The sequence below is a fragment of the Oryctolagus cuniculus genome, chromosome 8, assembly GCF_964237555.1.
Source record: "Oryctolagus cuniculus chromosome 8, mOryCun1.1, whole genome shotgun sequence".
In the NCBI taxonomy this organism is placed as follows: Eukaryota; Metazoa; Chordata; class Mammalia; order Lagomorpha; family Leporidae; genus Oryctolagus; species Oryctolagus cuniculus.
The window spans coordinates 9,338,332-9,356,962 of NC_091439.1; the positions used below are offsets into that span (position 1 = coordinate 9,338,332).

An 18,631-nucleotide genomic window follows, 5' to 3' on the forward strand; every position below is an offset into this window, starting at 1 on the left:
TTTTGTGACACCAAAACTCCAAGGCTTTTGTGTTTGAAGCACTATACAGAAACTTTGGTGTAAAATAGGGGATTACAGTTTAAAACTGTAAGGCCAAGGGCAGGCATTTGGCCTTGCAGCTAAGACACTAGCATGCCAACGCCCCTCATCTGAGTGCCTAGGCTGGATTTCTAGAGGCCTTAAGTCCTGACTGCAGCTTCCTGCTAAGGCAAAACCTGGGATGCAGCTCTGATAACTCAGGCAGTTGGGCTCCTGCCACCCACATGAGAGACTCATATAAATATCAAAGCTCTCAGCTTCAACCCTCTGGCTGTTGAGTGCATTTTGGGAGTGGACCAATGTTTAGGAGCTCTTTCACTCTGTCTCTCTATGTACAATAGATGGGTAGGTAGGTAGATAGATAGGTAGATATAGATGATAGATAGATAGAGTTAGATATAAAACCAGCTATTAAAATACCTCTTCTTTTCCTCACAAATAGTTATAGTTGTTGCTCTTTTGCTTTGGTATATTAGCAAAATCAAGTTCCTTACTAAGCCCTTCAACTAGCTGCCATCTTTGCAAAAGTGAGGGTTTTTTCCCCCTACAACTTCTTCAACCCTGGGCAGCACAAGTGTTTGTGCCTCTTCATTTATCTTTGAGACAGCCCTACCAGTGGTCCATTAGTGTAAACCAGCACTCTCATATGCAGTGGGTAGATATAGCTCCTGAGATCTGGTCTGCTTAGAAAAACACACCCACCGGGAGCATTAAGATATGTTCACAATTGCGATTATGTACGATGTCAAGCTGCATTAAATAGTGCAGAAATGTATTAGCCTATAGCATTGGAAAGTTCAGAGTCAGGGTAAGCTTCAGAGTTGATCTCTACTCTGCTGTCATAAAGAAGATAGTGTTCCTCACAGTCAGCCCCACCCTATAGCCAGCTGGCCATGGCCATAGGAAATGAACTGCCATTTCTCCATCTCACAAGATACAGATGGACTTCATTCTGACAGTCATTGAATAGATGTCCTTCGATTTGCAGTAACTAGGCTGCCCCAAATTAGTCTCGCTGGCCAGGAAACATAATACAGGAGCTGGCTTAAATAGAAACAGCCATACGAATGACGAGAAGAATGGGGTTTTCCTGCTTGGTTTATGTCAAGTCAGGCTGGGGATGGAGTAAATCCCCATCAAACTCCACAATGAGCGAGGCCCATTGATGAGTGGAAGAACTTGCATTGTCCCCTACCAGAGGGAATCCACATGTGCCAGATCAGCAGCCCAACACCGTGCTTCCTGGGGATTATCTACGAGGGTGACTTTAATATTTCCACAGGTCTATCAAGTCCTGAATAACTTAAACCACTTACACCTACTGCTAGCAGGTTCTAAACATAACAGAGGGGCCGGTGCTATGGCATAGTAGGTAAAGCCACTGCCTGCAGTGCTGGCATCCATATGGGCACCAGTTTGAGTCTCGGCTGCTCCACTTCCGATCCAGCTCTCTGCTGTGGCCTGGAAAAACAGTAGATGGCCCAAGTCCTTGGGCCTCTGCACTCATGTGGGAGACCCAGAGGAGGCCCCTGGCTCCTGGCTCCTGGCTTCAGATTAGCGCAGCTCCTACCATTGTGGCCAATTGAAGAGTAAACCATCGGATAGAAGACCTTTCTCTCTCTCTCTACCTCTCCTTCTCTCTCTGTGTAATTCTGACTTACAAATAAATAAATAAATATTTTTAAAAAATAACAGAAAATAATCCCACTGTTAACGTTCCTTCTCATGTTTCCACTTGGTCTCATAACTGGAGCTTAATATATAGTCCCACTTCGTCACTTCAACCTCCGTGACTCCACAAAGCTATCCTGCTCTGTTGCCCGCTTTTGTTCCATATGAACTTCCCAGTCCTTCAGGCCTCCCCCTGTGATTTCTCCTCATCCCGTAGGCCCCTGCATCCCTGAGTAATACTTCACCAGGTGTTTTGCCAATAGGACATTAGATACTTACAGATACACAGGAGTCACCGTTCTAAATCATAAACTTCATGGTAGCCAGAACTTTTTCTTAGCCTAGGATGTGCTTGCTTCATTCTTTGTTTCCATAATTGTAGCCACAGTTGACTATCTGCATGTTCTGTGTCTCACACTATCATGGATGTATTTTTAATCCCAATGAATTCTCACAACAAAATCATGTATACAGATTCGGAAACTAAGGCTTAGGTGGAACAGATGCTTATCTCCTTTATGACACTGCAGACCCAGGCCCATCTAGTTCTCTCTTTCCTGGATCATGATAGAACACAGCCAAGCCCATCATCAACTTCACTCATACATAATACTCACTTTTGCACAAAATTTCTCCTTTTGAGAAATGGACTTTCTGGACCTAATTCCTCTGAAGAGTTATTAGAGGAGTTTCACGGTGCAGAAAATTTTAATTTGCTCTTTACATAAGCATTCCAGATGTTGACTATAACTAGGGAGGCTTTCTTAGCTATTGCCAATGTTTATTATGTGCAACAGAGTGTAGCCTTGTACTTCCTAGGAGCCTCAGTGGGTGTAGATTTCATGTGGCTAAAGTATGATTGTAATACAACTCTCAGTTACTACAACTCCTGTTCACGCTCACTGAAGTAACCCAGGCGCTCTGACTCCACTCACTGTTCCTCTGCCAAAAGTCTCACCAGAGCCATCAGAGGCAGGATATCCCCACGAGAAATGCCTGTCCACGATCAAAGAAAAAGAACAGTTGGTACAAAATGAAACAAAATGCCTTGACCACAGGGTAGAGCACTTTCCTTTCAGAGGTCTCCGTCTGCTTGCACAACTTACTGAGTTACTTCCACATAAAGCACAAATTTACAAACTCCAGCAACAGCCATCTGGGAGAACAGAGTGACTCCTCACCAGGTGCATCGGTCTTTCTTGCCTTCCTGCCGCATACATTTAGTTAAGGATTGGAGATCATCATTTTTGTGTAGGCTCCCAAGACTCTTAGTAATTTCCAAGAGGTTCTTTACCACTAGGGACATCTTTTCCTTCCAAAGGATACTGGAGACAAAATTATTCGTAGACCTGAGAAGTCACTTTTTGTTCGTTTGTTTCTAATCTTTGTTTGTAATGTATCTGTAAGGTATTCCAGCTACTAGAACACACTGCTCACCTTAGAGTTTCAGGTACAGTCTGTGACAGATCATCTTAGTGAACACATGAGATTCATTTGTACTTATTAAGGTGTATTTCAAATGTTTTAAATGTTTCTTCTTAGGCAAGTTCAATGTGTCCCTAAGAACTAGGTTCCTAGAAGAGTGTCCATAAAGTTGTAAATATCCAACTTTCAAATCCATCCAAGTCTAGTGATCACAAAGAGAAAACTGCTAAAGTTAGCTTCTTTGGGGTTCTGCTCTGTGTCCTGACTTCAGAGATGTCATTCTGTTGTCATCCCCATGCTCCTGCTCTTCCGGTTACCACCAACACAATCAATACTGTGATCACAACACTTTTGTACCTTAACTTCCTATTGCACAGTGAAAAGAAATTTAAACCTCCTCAACTTATTGCTAAGAAAAGGTAACAGAATAAAAGATATTTACGACAGCACTGTGCCTTCATAAAAGGAGGAACCTATGTGACATAAATACAAGACTCTGATTACTGATTAGCAAAGACATTTAGTCCTGTGTTATTCCAATACAAATCCTATCTCATACGTTATAACAATATGGGCATCTTTCAGGAATAACATAGCCTGTCACAAGATTAAAACAGAGACAAGAGTCTAAAAGATGTGCCTCTTGACTGAAGGTCAACATGAAATAAATCCAAAGTGGTTAAAAACTCTGGAAGAATAAATACTACAAAGATAAGCAGCTTTATTAGGATATAATTCAAACTTTATATTTACTTCTAATTATCCATTAAATCCACACATTGAATGTCTGCTCTGCATGTCACTGATATCTATCTATACTATTTTTATGATCAAGAACAGAAAAAATCATTGCTGTTCCTCCTGTACATAATGATATTTTCCTTTTCATTTTTTTCTGTAATATCTTAGATGAGACAAATCATAGCACAGTCTGTTAGAGAACATAGAGAATAAATCTCATTACATAAATGCAATTTACATAAAAATGGAGACTCCTTGGTGGAGAGAGTTGAAAGACCTCTGCTAGGTTGTTTTTCCCTCATTAGAAATACAATTGACCTAAATCTATATATATAAAATCCATGAAACTAGTATAACTTAAATAAAATTTTTTAAAAGGTAGGAAAAAAAGACATGCAAATAGAAGTGGAAAACAATTCTCTATCTCTCCATCTCTTGTCACTATTTAAAAGCATGTTGCCATTACAGATCATAAGCCCAACGTTTTCTTTCTCACCAGAATGGAGAGGGAGGAACTTCTCTAGACAAAAATATGAAGTGGACTGTCAAAGTCAGCTAGAGTCCTTCCCATGTCATGGTCCACTTGATGAGTTCTGACAAGTGCCACATAGATATTTATAATAAAAAAGAAACAGAAAAACACAGAGGCTTTTAAATAAAAAGAAGCCCAACCAGTGAGATCACATGGTTTCCCAATATTCTGTAGCCAGTAGGTCATTGTCCATCATTTCACAAAAAAGTTGTGCATCAAGAGTGATAATAACCAAGAGGGCAGAATAAAAGTTTCCAGTGATCCTTAGCACACAAATATTTTGGACAACCACCCACAGAAAAATGTACTTTCATAAAAGTTAAGGAATACAGATGAGAGATTAGGCACCAGAGTAAAAGCAAAAAAAAAAAAAATACTCATTAAAGAGCAGAGGAGGGACAGCTTCACATTATCCAAGTTAGTTCCTCCTGCAAGCTCATAGCACAGAGCAGAAAGGGAAATTCTCCGTAAGGATGAGAACAAGTGAAGTGAGCATCCAACTTCACTGTGGACATCAGTAACAGGCTCACCCCCAGTGAACTCCAATGCCAAGCCAGCCCACACAGAACCAGGCCCCGAGCCCACCTCAGGCGCCAGGCCAGCCCATATGGTGCCAGGCTCCAAGGGCTCTCCAGCCTCCATGACACTCTCTGGGAACCCAGGCTCCAACCACGCCCATCCCCCAGCACCAGGCCTTTCCCCATAACTCAGGCCACAGGCTGATCTCCAAGGACCAAGAACCCAGGTGGATTCATCTGAATCCATTCCTGTGGGTTCAGATGACAGGTCTGCCTAGTATCAGCTAAGCTCCCACAGACCCAGGCTTAAGACTCATTCCCCATAGATCCAGTCACCTGAACCATCCCAGTCATCTCAATCTTTGAATCAACAGATCCAGTACTACACCTATGGAACCAGGCCCTAAGCCTGCACCCATTGACCCAGACACCAAGGCTACCCACCAAATAAGGAATAAGGATAACCCAGCTGAGTATTCTAACAGCAGGGCTGTCCATGAACCCTGCCAGTCAGCACACTCAGAATCTGGACAGGCAAAATGGTGAAGGAATTTATCTGCTGAAGCCAGCCTTTGAAGACTGGAAGAGGTGCCTGATTATTCAAGTGTATAGACCTAATGAAAGGCCACAAGGACCACAAATAATTCAGGAAGCATGACCACATAAGGAATAAAGTGCTAATAAACAACCTAAAGAAATGTAGATCTACAAATTACCTGACAAAGAACTCAAAAGAAATGCCTTAAAGAAGTTCAGTGAGCTACAAGAGAATGTAAATGAGTAACCTAATTTAGGAGAGCAGTACATGAACAAAATTAGGCATTCATTAAAGAAATTTTGGCCATAAAGAAAGATCAAGCACAGTTCTGGAGTTGAAGAACAAAATAATTGAAATGAAAAGTTCATTGAGTGCTTCAACAGCAGAATCAATCAGGCAGAAGAATCTGTGGTTGAGTGCAGTTCATTTGAAACTACCAGTCAGGGGAATAAAAAGGAAAAGAATGAAAAGCAGTGAAGAAAGCTTTATGGAATTTCTGGGACACCACCAAATGAATCAATATATGGATTTTGACAGCCATAGAAGGAGCACAGGGAAAGAAATGGAAGACAGTGTTTTAAAGAAATAATGACAAGGGGCCGGTGCTGTGGCACAGTAGGTTAATCCTCCACTTGCGGTGCCAGCATCCCATATGGGTGCCGGTGCTAGTCCCGGCTGCTCCACTTCCAACCCAGCTCTCTGCTGTGGCCTGGGAAAGCAGTAGAAGATTGCCCAAGTCCTTGGGCCCTGCACTCATATGGGAGATTAGAGGAAGTGCCTGGCTCCTGGCTTCAGATGGGCGCAGCTCCAGCATTGCGGGAAATTGGGGAGTGAACCAGCAGACAGAAGACCTTTCTCTCTAACTCTCCCTCTCACTGTCTGTAACTCTAACTCTCAAATAAATAAATGAAATCTTTAAAACAAAAGGAAATAATGACAAAAACTTGACAAATAAAGAGGTGAAGATAAAAATTCAAATCCATGAATCTTAAAAGAATCCCAAATAAATTTAACATCAAGCCAGCGCCGCGGCTCACTAGGCTAATCCTCCACCTTGTAGCGCCGGCACACCGGGTTCTAGTCCCGGTCGGGGCGCTGGATTCTGTCCCAGTTGCCCCTCTTCCATGCCAGCTCTCTGCTGTGGCCAGAGAGTGCAGTGGAGGATGGCCCAAGTACTTGGGCCCTGCACCCCATGGGAGACCAGGATAAATACCTGGCTCCTGCCATCGGATCAGCGTGGTGCGCCGGCCACAGCTCACTGGCCGCAGCGGCCATTGGAGGGTGAACCCACGGCAAAGGAAGACCTTTCTCTCTGTCTCTCTCTCTCTCACTGTCCACTCTGCCTGTCAAAAAATAAAAATAAAATAAAATAAATAAAAACTTTTAAAAAAAATTAACATCCAAAAACAGTTACCAAAATATATAATAATAATAAAACTCAAAAGTCAACAAGAATTTTGAAAGCAATGAGAGAAAAGCAACTCATCACACACAAGTGAACTCCTAAAAGACTATGAGCATGTGTTTCTCAGAGTCCAGGAGGCAACAGGATTATGGACTCACACCACTGGAAAAAAAGTGAATAAATAAAATGGCCTGCAAAGAATAGTATACCCAAGAAAGCTGTCATATAGAAATTAATGAAAGACAAAGATTTTCCCAAACAAAACCTGAGACAGTCCTTTAATACTAGACTTGCTTCACACATGTTGCTAAAGATAGTTCTTCAAGTTGCAATAAAAGGACGCCAACTAACAACATGAAAGACTATGAAAGGTCATGATTCACTGTAAAGGTAAGAATATAGTCAAATTCAGAACACTAAAACTGTGGTATCTAAATCACTTTTAACTCTAGCATGAATGTTAAAGAATAAATATAAAAGTTTTATAATTTCTGCTAAAATTAACTATAGTCAAAACAATCTGTTAGTATATGCACAGTATAAAAATAAATTACTACATTAGTAATACAAATTGGGAGGAAAAGGATTTTAAGTGTAGAGCCTGTGTATATGATCAACGTGGTTATTAGTTTAAAACAGATCACTATAAATATAATATACTTCATTCAAGCTTTGTGATAACCACAAAGAAAAGCCTTGTGATAAATTTTTAAAAAGTAAGAGAAAAGAATCAAAATACACCAGTACCCATGCCACCTTAAGTCATTAAATCATGTACAAAAAAAGAAACAAAGGAACTACACAACAATTGGAAAACAATTAACAAAAATATAAGTTCTTACCTAGCAAAATTACCATAAATATCAATGGGTTGGATTCTCCCATCTAAACAGAGTGACAGATGCATGGTTAAAAAAACAGTTCTATGGCTTCAGCAGCCGGTCAGGCACAATAGGTTGGGCATGGTGGAAGAGCAAGTGAGGAGAGTGTGGTGGCAGCACAGCCATCACTGAAAGGCCAGAGGGAGAACAAGGTCCGAGCCTCTGGCCTGCAGTCAAAATGGTTTCAATCCCAGAACAGTTTGAAGGCAATAATGTTCTCCTAACTGGAGCTACTGGCTTCCTAGGAAAAGTGCTTCTGGGGAAGTTGCTGAGGTCTTGCCCAAAGGTGAATTCAGTGCATGTTTTGATGAGGCAGGAAGCTGGGCAGACCCCTCAGGAAGGAGTGGAAGAAGTGAGCGGCAAGCTCTGTGATCAATTGAGAGATGAGAATCCAGATTTTAGAGAGAAAATGAGAGCAATCAACAGTGAACTCACTCAATCTAAACTGGCTCTTAGTGAGGAAGACAATGAGGTCATCATAGATGCTCCCACTGAGCAGCCACAGTAAGGTTTAATGAAAATTTAAGAGATGCTGTTCCATTAAATGCGATTGCTACAAGACAGCTTATTCTCCTTGCACAACAAATGAAGAACTTGGAGGTGTTCATGCATGTATCAACAGCATTTGCCTATGGCAATCAAAAACATATTGATGAAGTATCCACCCCCTGTGGACCTCAAGAAGCTGATTGATTCTTTAGAGTGGATGGATGATGGCCTAGTAAATGATATCACACCAGAATTGATAGGAGATAGACCTAATACGTACATACACAAGAAAGCATTGGCAGAATATGTTGGACACAAGAAGGAGCAAAGCTAAAAGCGGTGATTGTAATGACATTGATCGTGGGTTTGGGAAGAACCTTTTCCAGGATGGATTGATGGACCAAGTGTTTTCATTGCATCAGGAAAAAGAATTCTTTAAACAATGTGTGCCTCCACAATGCCCTTGCAGATCTTGTTCCTGTAGATGTAGCTGTCAACACAAGTCTTGTGGCAGCCTGGTATTCTGGAGTTAACAGACCAAGAAACATCATGGTGTACAATTGCACAACAGGCAGCACTAAGTCTTCCCACTGGAGTGAAGTGGAATACCATGTTATTTCCACTTTCAGGAGGAATCCTCTCGAACAGGCCTTCAGATGGCCCAGTGTAAATCTAACCTCCAATCACCTCTCATATCATTACTGGATTGCTGTAAGCCATAAGGCCCCAGCATTCCTGGATGATATCCACCTCAGGATGACTGGAAGAAGCTCAAGGATGATGAAAACCATAACTTGTCTTCATAAAGCTATAGTGTTTCTTGATTATTTCACAAGTAATTCTTGGGTTTGTAACACTGACAATGTGAAAATGTTAACGAATCAACTAAATCCTGAAGACAAAAAGACCTTCAATATTGATGTAGAGCAGTTACATCAGGCAGCGTACATAGAGAACTACTGCATGGGAACTAAGAAATATGTGCTGAATGAAGAAACGTCTGGCCTCCCTGCTACTAGAAAGCATCTAACAAATTGCAGAACATACATTATGGCTTTAATACTATTCTTGTGATTCTGATCTGGCGCATTTTTATTGCAAGATCACAATTGGCAAGAAATGTCTGGTACATTGTGGTTAGTCTGTGTTACAAACTTCTGTCATACTCCCAACCATTTGGCACTATGAGATACTGATGACCAAGAATTTAGCATTAGAAAATCTATGTATATGGTGGTCTAAATGCACAAAATGTAAAATGAACTTAAGTCATCTCACCTCTTGTAAAGACATTAACCCATCTTAGATCGGTTATGGTACATTTTATGTAACATGTTAATGTTTATACTCATGAAAACTAGTGAACACACTGTGGTATGCCAGCTCAGATTTACAGTTGCCACCAAAACCATGACTCAACATTTTGATCCTTGGAAGAAAGAAATAGAGATGAGAGCAGGAATGGGAAAATAGGAACACTGACCAGTCTGACTGTGCAATTCTGGAACATATTAATAAAATATGCCTTAACGGATAGTGAATTTCTAATTCAAATATTCACTACAAAGAAAAGTGTCTATTTGGACAGAGATTCTAGATAAGTTGGTAGATAGTTGATTCTTCAATGTTTGATTTTTCAGTCTGCTAAAGTGGGTTTTAGTTTTGTTAAAATTATACTTGCACTATTTTCACATCATCCTCTAAGCTACTGAGTGCATAAAACATGACAGACATGTTCTCATCTTTCGTTTTCTGATTAAACATCTGATACATACCATTTTTCTATAAGCAATCGATTAGTGTCATCATCTGAAGGCCGCCTATTATTCTGAAGAACCTACTTGCTCTAAATGGGTTTGAGAATCTGTATGAATGTGTGCTATGTGTTTTTTAAAGGAAAGTGAAAATAAAATAAAATAAAACTGTTAGTATCAGAAAGAATAGGAATACATTTTTCTTGGTCTCATTATGATCAAATAAGAGCCAGTCTTGTGACGTTGTGTTCATGTTTTGAAGCAGGAAGATTTCCTGTAAGAAGTGGGAGTAGAGACTGAGTCACCATGCTTGTACTCACTTCCCTTTATAAATTTTATTCATAAGACTCTTAAAAGACTTATACTGTCTTTTAAATGAAATCTGAAAGTACATTATTACTGAAGAATGCGTTTGCAGGTAGTAATAACAGTAAGAAAATATCCTCGTGTGTAAACACATACTAATTTTGACCTTAAAAGCTGAATTCCTTCAAGAAAAATAAAATAATGAATAAATACTGTGTATAAAATTATATAAAGGACTTTATTTACAGACCACATAAAATAGTAAACTGTTGAATGAGTTTGAAGATACCATTTATTTTTTTCTGCATGTGGTTTTAGCTTTAGCAAAAAAAAAACATTATAGAAAGAAAAGTAATGTATATTTTAATAATCATAATGCCCTTTAAATCCTAATAGGTAAACTCTACTTATTCATTTAACATACATTTGGCTTAACAAATTGTTAAGCATAACACACACTATCCTAATGAAAATGATCCAATTGTATTATATTTAATCACCACCAGTCTATCTTCAATATGTTTAGAGATGTCAGTTCATAATACAAAAAGTTACATGGAAATTTACATCTTAATTTTCTTTGTCAAATGCAATGTATAAGAAGTTTATTTTACTATTATGAAAAACTAAATGTAAAGGAAAGGACCTTCTTCCATGCAGGTGTATAATCTTGAAAAGGAAAAATGCTTCCATGTTGAAGCCAGACTTTCTATAGTAAAACTTTTAAAAATTATTTTGAAAGAAATATGTATATAAATATCTACATATTCTTTGGAATGATACTAAAGCCCCTAGTCTAGGACCATACCTTGTATAAGGTATGAGAGACCATGACAATGTCTGAAAATGGAATAAATGATGATGACTTTGATTTACAGTGGCTCATGTAAGATACACGAGTACTCTCTCCAAGAAAACACGCTGTTTGTATAATTTTTACTTCTGCTGACTATATCTAGATTCAGGTGAATTGTTTGTCTTGCAAAGAATGTGGTACAACTTGGGTAGGTGTTGAGATACACACAAGTATATGTCTTCTGGATTTTTTATTCATGTAATCTAATTTAAAGAAATGCTAGCTAAGAGGGTGTTGAGGTCATTTGTTATAATTTTGTTTGTATGTTTCTACAGAATTCTGTTGTCAAAATAAGCCTAATGAATAAACTAAGCAAGTATGTCTGTCATTCTGGACTTATAGCTCTGAAGTTAGCATTAGAAGTATATAGATTGTGTTAATTCCCACCAACTCAACTTTAAGTCAAACTTAACAGTTTTGTATATCAGTTCTGTTGGTGTCATTTACTATACATACTTTGTTTAACTGGGTTTTCTATACAAATATACAACAGGAGAGCCTTATAGATAAATTTCATATTTCATTTGATTCATCCGATAAAGCTATATTCTGAAACATATGGGTCTTTTACCCCATTCACTCTTAACCCTGGCGTATGCATTTTAAATTGTGATGTCATTGTGACTAAATTTAAATTTGACTGGGCAACATTGATAAGTCCTAAAACTCAGAGCAGAGACAGGTGTTTTATCTTAATGGTTAAGATGGCTGTATCCCAGTGGGTCCTATTCCCAACTCTGGCATCTGATTCAAACTTCCTGCTACATACAGTCCCTGGGATGTAGTGGTAGTGGCTCAAGTAACTGAGTTTCTGCCACCTACAGGGGAGTCCTGGATTAAAGTCCCACCTCCCAGCTCCCGGCTTCAGCACGACCCAGCTCCAGCTGTTGTGAGAATTGTAATGAAATTTGAAAGCAGGGAGGAAATATCTCAGCACTCTCCTTTTTTTGTGTTTGTCTATAGAACTGACTTGGGATTTTTGTTCTTTATATTTTTTAAAATGTAAACTTATCTTTTATAAGAAGTAAATAGAAGCATTATTCAGTGCCTTTTTTTTACTTTTATTTAGTAAATATAAATATCCAGAGTACAGTTTATGGATTACAATGGCTTTTGCCCCCCATAACTTCCCTCCCACTCGCAACCTTTTCATCTCCCACTCCCTCTCCCATTCCATTCACATCAAGATTCATTTTCAATTATATACAGAAGATTGATTTAGTATATATTAAGTAAAGAATTCATCAGTTTGCACCCCACAGAACATAAAGTGTAAAATACTGGTTGAGTATTAGTTATAGCATTAATTCACATTGAACAACACATTAAGGACAGAGATCCTTCATGAGGAGTAAGTGCACAGTGACTCCTGTTGTCAACTTAACAAATTGACACTCTTGTTTATGGCATCAGTAATCTCCCTAGGCTCTTGTCATGAGTTGCCAAGGCTATGGAAGCTTTTTGAGTTTGCCGACTTTGATTTTATTTAGACAAGGTCATAGTCAAAGTGGAAGTTCTCTCCTCCCTTCAGAGAAAGGTACCCCCTTCTTTGATGGCCTGTTCTTTCTACTGGGATCTCACTCGCAGAGATCTTTCACATGTACTCTATAGAATACTATACAGCAGTAAAAAAAAATCACAATGAAATCTGGTCATTTGCAACAAAATGGAGGAATCTGGAAAACATCATGCTGAGTGAATGAAGCCAGTCCCAAAGGGACAAATATCATATGTTCTCCCTGATCAGTGACAACTAACCGAGCACCAAAAAGGAAACCTGTTGAAGTGAAATGGACACTATGAGAAACAGTGACTTGATCAGCCCTTGTCCTGACTGTTGATGTACAATTTCATACTTTATCCTTTTTAGTAGTTTTTTGTTCTACTTAATACTATTGGTTGAACTCTGTAATTAACACATAATTATTCTTAGGTGTTTAAATTTAACTGAAAAGTGATCCCTGTTAAATATAAGAGTGGGAATAAGAGAAGGAGGAGATATACAATTTGAGACATGCTCAAGCTGACTTGCCCCAAATGGTAGAGTTAGAAACATACCAGGGGATTCCAATTCAATCCCATCAAGGTGGCATGTACCAATGCCATCTCACTAGTCCAAGTGATCAATTTCTGTTCACAATTGATCATCCTGATAGGTCTAAGAGTCAAAGGGATCACGTAAACAAGTCTAGTGTCTGCTAATACTAACTGATAGAATAAAAAAGGGAATTATCCAACTTGGGAAGCGGGATACACAGCAGACTCATAGAATGGCAGATATCCTAAATAGCACTCTGGCCTCAGAATCAGCCCTTAAGGCTTTTGGATCTGGCTGAAGAGCCCATGAGAGTATTTTAGGCATGGAAAGCCAAGACACTCTGGCAAAAATAAAAAATAAATAAATAAATAAATAAACCACTATTGGGTGCCTTTGTAAACCAAAAAATAATAAATGAATCTCTGTATTAAAAAAAATTATATGCCTCCTGGAAGAAAACAATCTTAGTTTTAAAGACACAACAAAAGTGAAGGAATAGAAAATGATATTCCATGTAAATGGTAACCAAAAAAAGAGCAAGAGTGGCTGTATTTATATGAGACAATACAGACTTTATGTCACACACTATAAAAAGAGATGAGACAAAGACATTGGATAATGATAATGGGTCAGTTCATCAAGGACATAACTATTATAATTACATATGCCTCTAACATTTGAGCATGTAAATATATAAATAATAATTCTGAAGGAATAAATAGGCAGCAATACAATAATTATATACAGGGACTTCAACATGGCACTTTTAACAACTGATAGGCCATCTAGGAAGAAAGTGACCAGGGAAACTTTAGACTTCAGCTACATTTCAGACCAAATGGATCTTGACAGAACATTCCATCCAACATTATACTCAAGCACACACAGAACATTAGCCAGCATACATCATACGTTTCATTGCAAAATCTCAGCAAGTTTAAGAAAATTAAAATCATATCAAGTGTGTTTTTTGGACCATAATGGTATAAAATCAGAAATCAATAAAGGGAAGAAACCTTGAAATTCACAGATTTGTAGGAACTAAATCACATGTTCTTGAATAAATAACAATTGGGCCAAAGAAGAAGCCAAAAGAAAAGAGAAAAATGTCATGAAAGAAATAAAAACAGAATCACAATCTACTAACACAATGGGATGCAGGAAAAGCAGTACCAATAAAAAGAGCCCATACTGTAAGTTTAAAAGAGCAAAACATGTCAAACAACCTAACATTAAATCCAAAGAACCAGAAAAGAAAACAAACTGACGCCAAAGTTAGCAGAATGAAGGAAATAATACAGAGCAGAGCAGAAAAAAATGAAATAAAGCTTAGAAACACTGTAGAAAAGACCAATGAAACTAAGAGGCTTTTTTTAAGACAAAAAAAATTAGCAGATCTTAGGTAGACAGAGGAAAAAAAGAAGACTCAATATTGTAAGTGATGGAGGAGATAAAACAACAGATATGACAGAAAAACAAATGGTCATAAAACACTCCTAAAAGCAATTATGCTCCAACAAGCTAGATAATCCAGAAGAAGTTGATAATTTCCTGGAAATATGTTAGCCACTAAGACTTAATCATGAAGAAATAGAAAAAATAAACAAGAAAAAATAATGAATAAGGAGATTGAGTCAGCATTCAAGAACTTCCCAGCATGAGATACTCAGCAGACTCATAGAATGGCGGATGTCCTAAATAGCACTCTGGCCTCAGAATCAGCCCTAAAGGCACTCGGATCTGGCTGAAAAGCCCATGAGAGTATTTCAGGCATGGAAAGCCAAGGCACTCTGGCAAAAAGATCTCTGTGAGTGAGATCCCAGTGGAAAGAACAGGTCTTCAAAGAGGGAGGTGCCTTTCTCTGAAGGGAGGAGAGAACCTCCACTTTGACTATGACCTTGTCTAAACAAGATAAGAGTCGGAGAACTCAAGGGGCTTCCATAGCCTTGGAAACTCATGACTGGTGCATAGGGAGATTATTGATGCCATAAACAGGAGTGTCAATTTGTAAAGTCAACAACAGGAGTCACTGTGCACTTACTCCTCATGTAGGATCTCTATCCTTAATGTGCTGTACACTGAGGCTTAATGCTATAACGAGTACTCAAACAGTATATTTCACTTTGTGTTTCTATGGGGGTGCAAACGATTGAAATCTTTACTTAATGTACACTAAACTGATCTTCTGTAAAAAAAAAAAAAAAAAGAAATTATCAATTCCCAACATGACTCTCACTGGGATTAAACATGACAATAGGTCTGATCTGATTTCATCATCATTTAAAAAAAAATCATCTATTATTTTTCACTTTATGTTTCTGTGTGGGAACAAACTGTTGAAATCCTTACTTAAGGTATACTAAGCTGATCTTCTGTATATTAAGATAATCGAAAATGAATCTTGATGTGAATGGAAGGGGAGAGGGAGTGGGAAAGGGGAGGGTTGTGGGTGGGAGGGACGGTATGGGGGGGAAAGCCATTGTAACCCATGAGTCGTACTTTGGAAATTTATATTCATTAAATAAAAGATAAAAAAAAAAAGAACTTCCCAGCAAAAAACACCTCAGCATCTAATAGCTTCATTCGTTGTATCAAGCAGTGACAGTCTTTTTAAACTTTATAAATAAAAGAGGTTTAGTTAGCTTACAGTTTTGGAGGTTGAAAATCTAAATGGCATACATGTGTCATCTCTGGCAAAGACCACCTTGAGGGTGACAGAGTGTGTACAGGAAGAAGGGTCACATCTTAAACCAGGAGAGATGTTGTTCAAAGGATACAGAGTTTATTGTGCAGCATGACTAAGTTCCAGATATCTAATGCTTGTCTCAGTGGCTATGGTTAATAATAATACCATATTGTGTACTTGAAATTTTCTAAGAGACAGTGTCTCACATGCTTTCACCACACACACACACACACACACACACACAAATAACATTTTGAAGTTATGGATATGTCAATTAATTTGACAGTGGTAATCACGACATGTCAAACATCACATTTTACACCTTAAGTTTATACAATTGTCATTTGTCAATCATACCTCAGTAAAGCCGGGGAAAAGAAGTAGCTGTGTATCTCTTGGATGTGATTTCTCCTTCACTTTCTTTCTACTCCACTTAGCTGCAATGTCACAAATGTTCCCATGGGGACTTTCAACTGAGTTGTTCTATGTGATTTTGAGACCTTATTGTATTCATGCTACTGTTGAGATTATTTTCCTAAAACTGTCAGCTTGTGTCAACCTCACAGATTTAGCTGCCTGGGAAACATGTGCTGAGAAAGTTTATCTGGAATCTCTTGGGATTTGGGGAGTATGAGGGCATTAGGACAGGGCATAGAAAGTGCATGGAGGAGACGGCACTGTGGCATAGCAGGTAAAGCCGCCACCTGCAGTGCCGGCATCCCATATGTGCGCCAGAGAGAGTCCCAGCTGCTCCACTTCTGATCCAGCTCCCCGCTATTGCCTGGGAAAGCAGTAGAAGATGGCCCAAGTCCTTGGGCCCTGCACCCACATGGGAGACCTGGAGGAAGCTCCTGGCTCCTGGATTCAGATCGGCCCAGCTCTGGCCATTGCGGCCAACTGGGGGAGTGAACTAGCAATGTAAGACTTTCCCTCTCTCTCTCTCTCCTTCTCTCTCTGTGTAACTCCGCCTTTTAAGTAAATAAATAAATCTTAATTAAAAAAAAAAAAAAGTACAGGGACTTCGCTTGATCCCACTAAGAACACTGGGCCAGGGACGGCCCTCAGGTTTCCTCAGACTGAGGCAAGGAACCAAGCCCTTCTGTTTCCTCATGGAGCAGGCTGACTCGGCGGTGGATGGGGCATGGCTTCAAGCCAGGATGCCCTCTTTAGCCAAGGGCAATTCTTGGAGAAGAACTCGCCTTGGCAGCCTTCAGTTGCCAGTCTCTCAGTGGCTGTGGGAATGAGACCTGAGGTCTGTTTGAGGGCTGGGGAAACATTTGAAGCATCTACCATACAGTAACAACCTCTCAGAAAAGATGCTTGCATCATGGTGGGCAGATTTAAGGTGTTGTTGAGATATCAGCCCTCACTTGAGTTACTCCATTTCCCTGAGAAGGTGGCACAGACACCACCCACGGAACTCTGTGAGCTTCTTAGGATAACTTTTACAAACAAATGCATAAAAACTGATGGACATTTGACAACCCAAGTGGGCAACAGCAAAGACAATATATTAAATTCTACTAACACAGAAACAGAGAAAGCATTTTGGTTGTATGTGACCTGCTACAAAGCAATCGCGCTTGAAAGCTGTTCCCTTAGAAGAGACGAATGTAGTTTCAAAATGAAAGCAGCTGTAGGCCATGTGACAAAGAAACACACTTCCTTCTGCACTGTGTTGCTTACCCTTCCTGAAACAAGAAAGCAAGCATCTGGTCCATGGGGAAATTTGCCCGTCTCCTCCCCATCCCCAAGCCAAGTGCAGACTGTGACTTCCCGCCCTCTGAGCTTAGAGTGGAGAAGCAGGTCTCTAATGCTGAAGTGTATTGTTCCCTGTGCTATTAGGAACAAGGTTAGCTGATAGGCACTGCAGCGACAAGGACTAACAGGGCCCCATGTTAAAGATTATCGCTGGGCAATCTGTAGAAGTGATATTGACACTCTGAAATGCGATGATTTTGAACAGCCCTGATCTTGATCGGTGAAGAACAGAATTTTATTTTTGGGGTTTTTTTTTTCTATATTACTTAACTCTTTGCTTAGTGTATGGTTAATCTTATGAGTATAAAGTTAATTGAAAAGAGATATTTGTATAAAATAAAAATGGGACTAGGAAAGGGAAGAGAAAGAAGGGTAGAAGTGCAGGTAGGAAGGAGGGTAGGGTGGTAAGAATCACTGCTTCTTTTTAAAAAAAATTATTTATTTATTTGAAAGACAGAGTTACAAGGAGGCAGAGGCAGAGAAAGAAAGAGAGAAGTCTTCCATCTGCTTGTTCACTCCCCAAATGGCCACAATGACCAGAGCTGCACAGACTTGATACAAAGCCACGCAGATCTGATCTGAAGCCAGGAGCCAGGAGCTTCTTCTGGGTCTCCCACTTGGGTGCAGGGGCCCAGGGACTTGGGCCATCCTCCACTGCTTTCTCAGGCCATAGCAGAGAGCTGGATCAGAAGTGGAGCAGCCAGGACTCAAACTGGCAGCCATATGGTATGCCAGCACTGCAGGCAGTGGCTTTATCTGCTATGCCACAGTGCTGGTCCCAAGAATAACTATGTTTGTAAATTTGTATATATGAAATGCATGAAGTTCATATACTTTAAATAAAAGGTTTCTAAAAAAGGAATATTGCAAAATTAGAAAATGTAGATGTTGAAAGACCACTGGATTTTAATATTACTTATGATTTAGAAACAATAGTGAGTATATTTAGCTGTTTTATGACAGACTTCTTTAAAACATTATTTATCAAGTA

The 18,631-nt window shown here is 39.3% G+C and overlaps 1 long non-coding RNA gene and 1 pseudogene across 5 annotated transcripts in view; one reads left to right on the forward strand and one right to left on the reverse strand.

Moving 5' to 3' along the window:
* The window catches only part of LOC127483244 (uncharacterized), a 211,507-nt gene that overhangs the window by 104,039 nt on the left and 88,837 nt on the right, over window positions 1-18,631 (reverse strand). The window lies entirely within an intron of this gene.
* LOC100348162 (fatty acyl-CoA reductase 1 pseudogene) lies at window positions 7,929-9,502 on the forward strand (annotated as a pseudogene).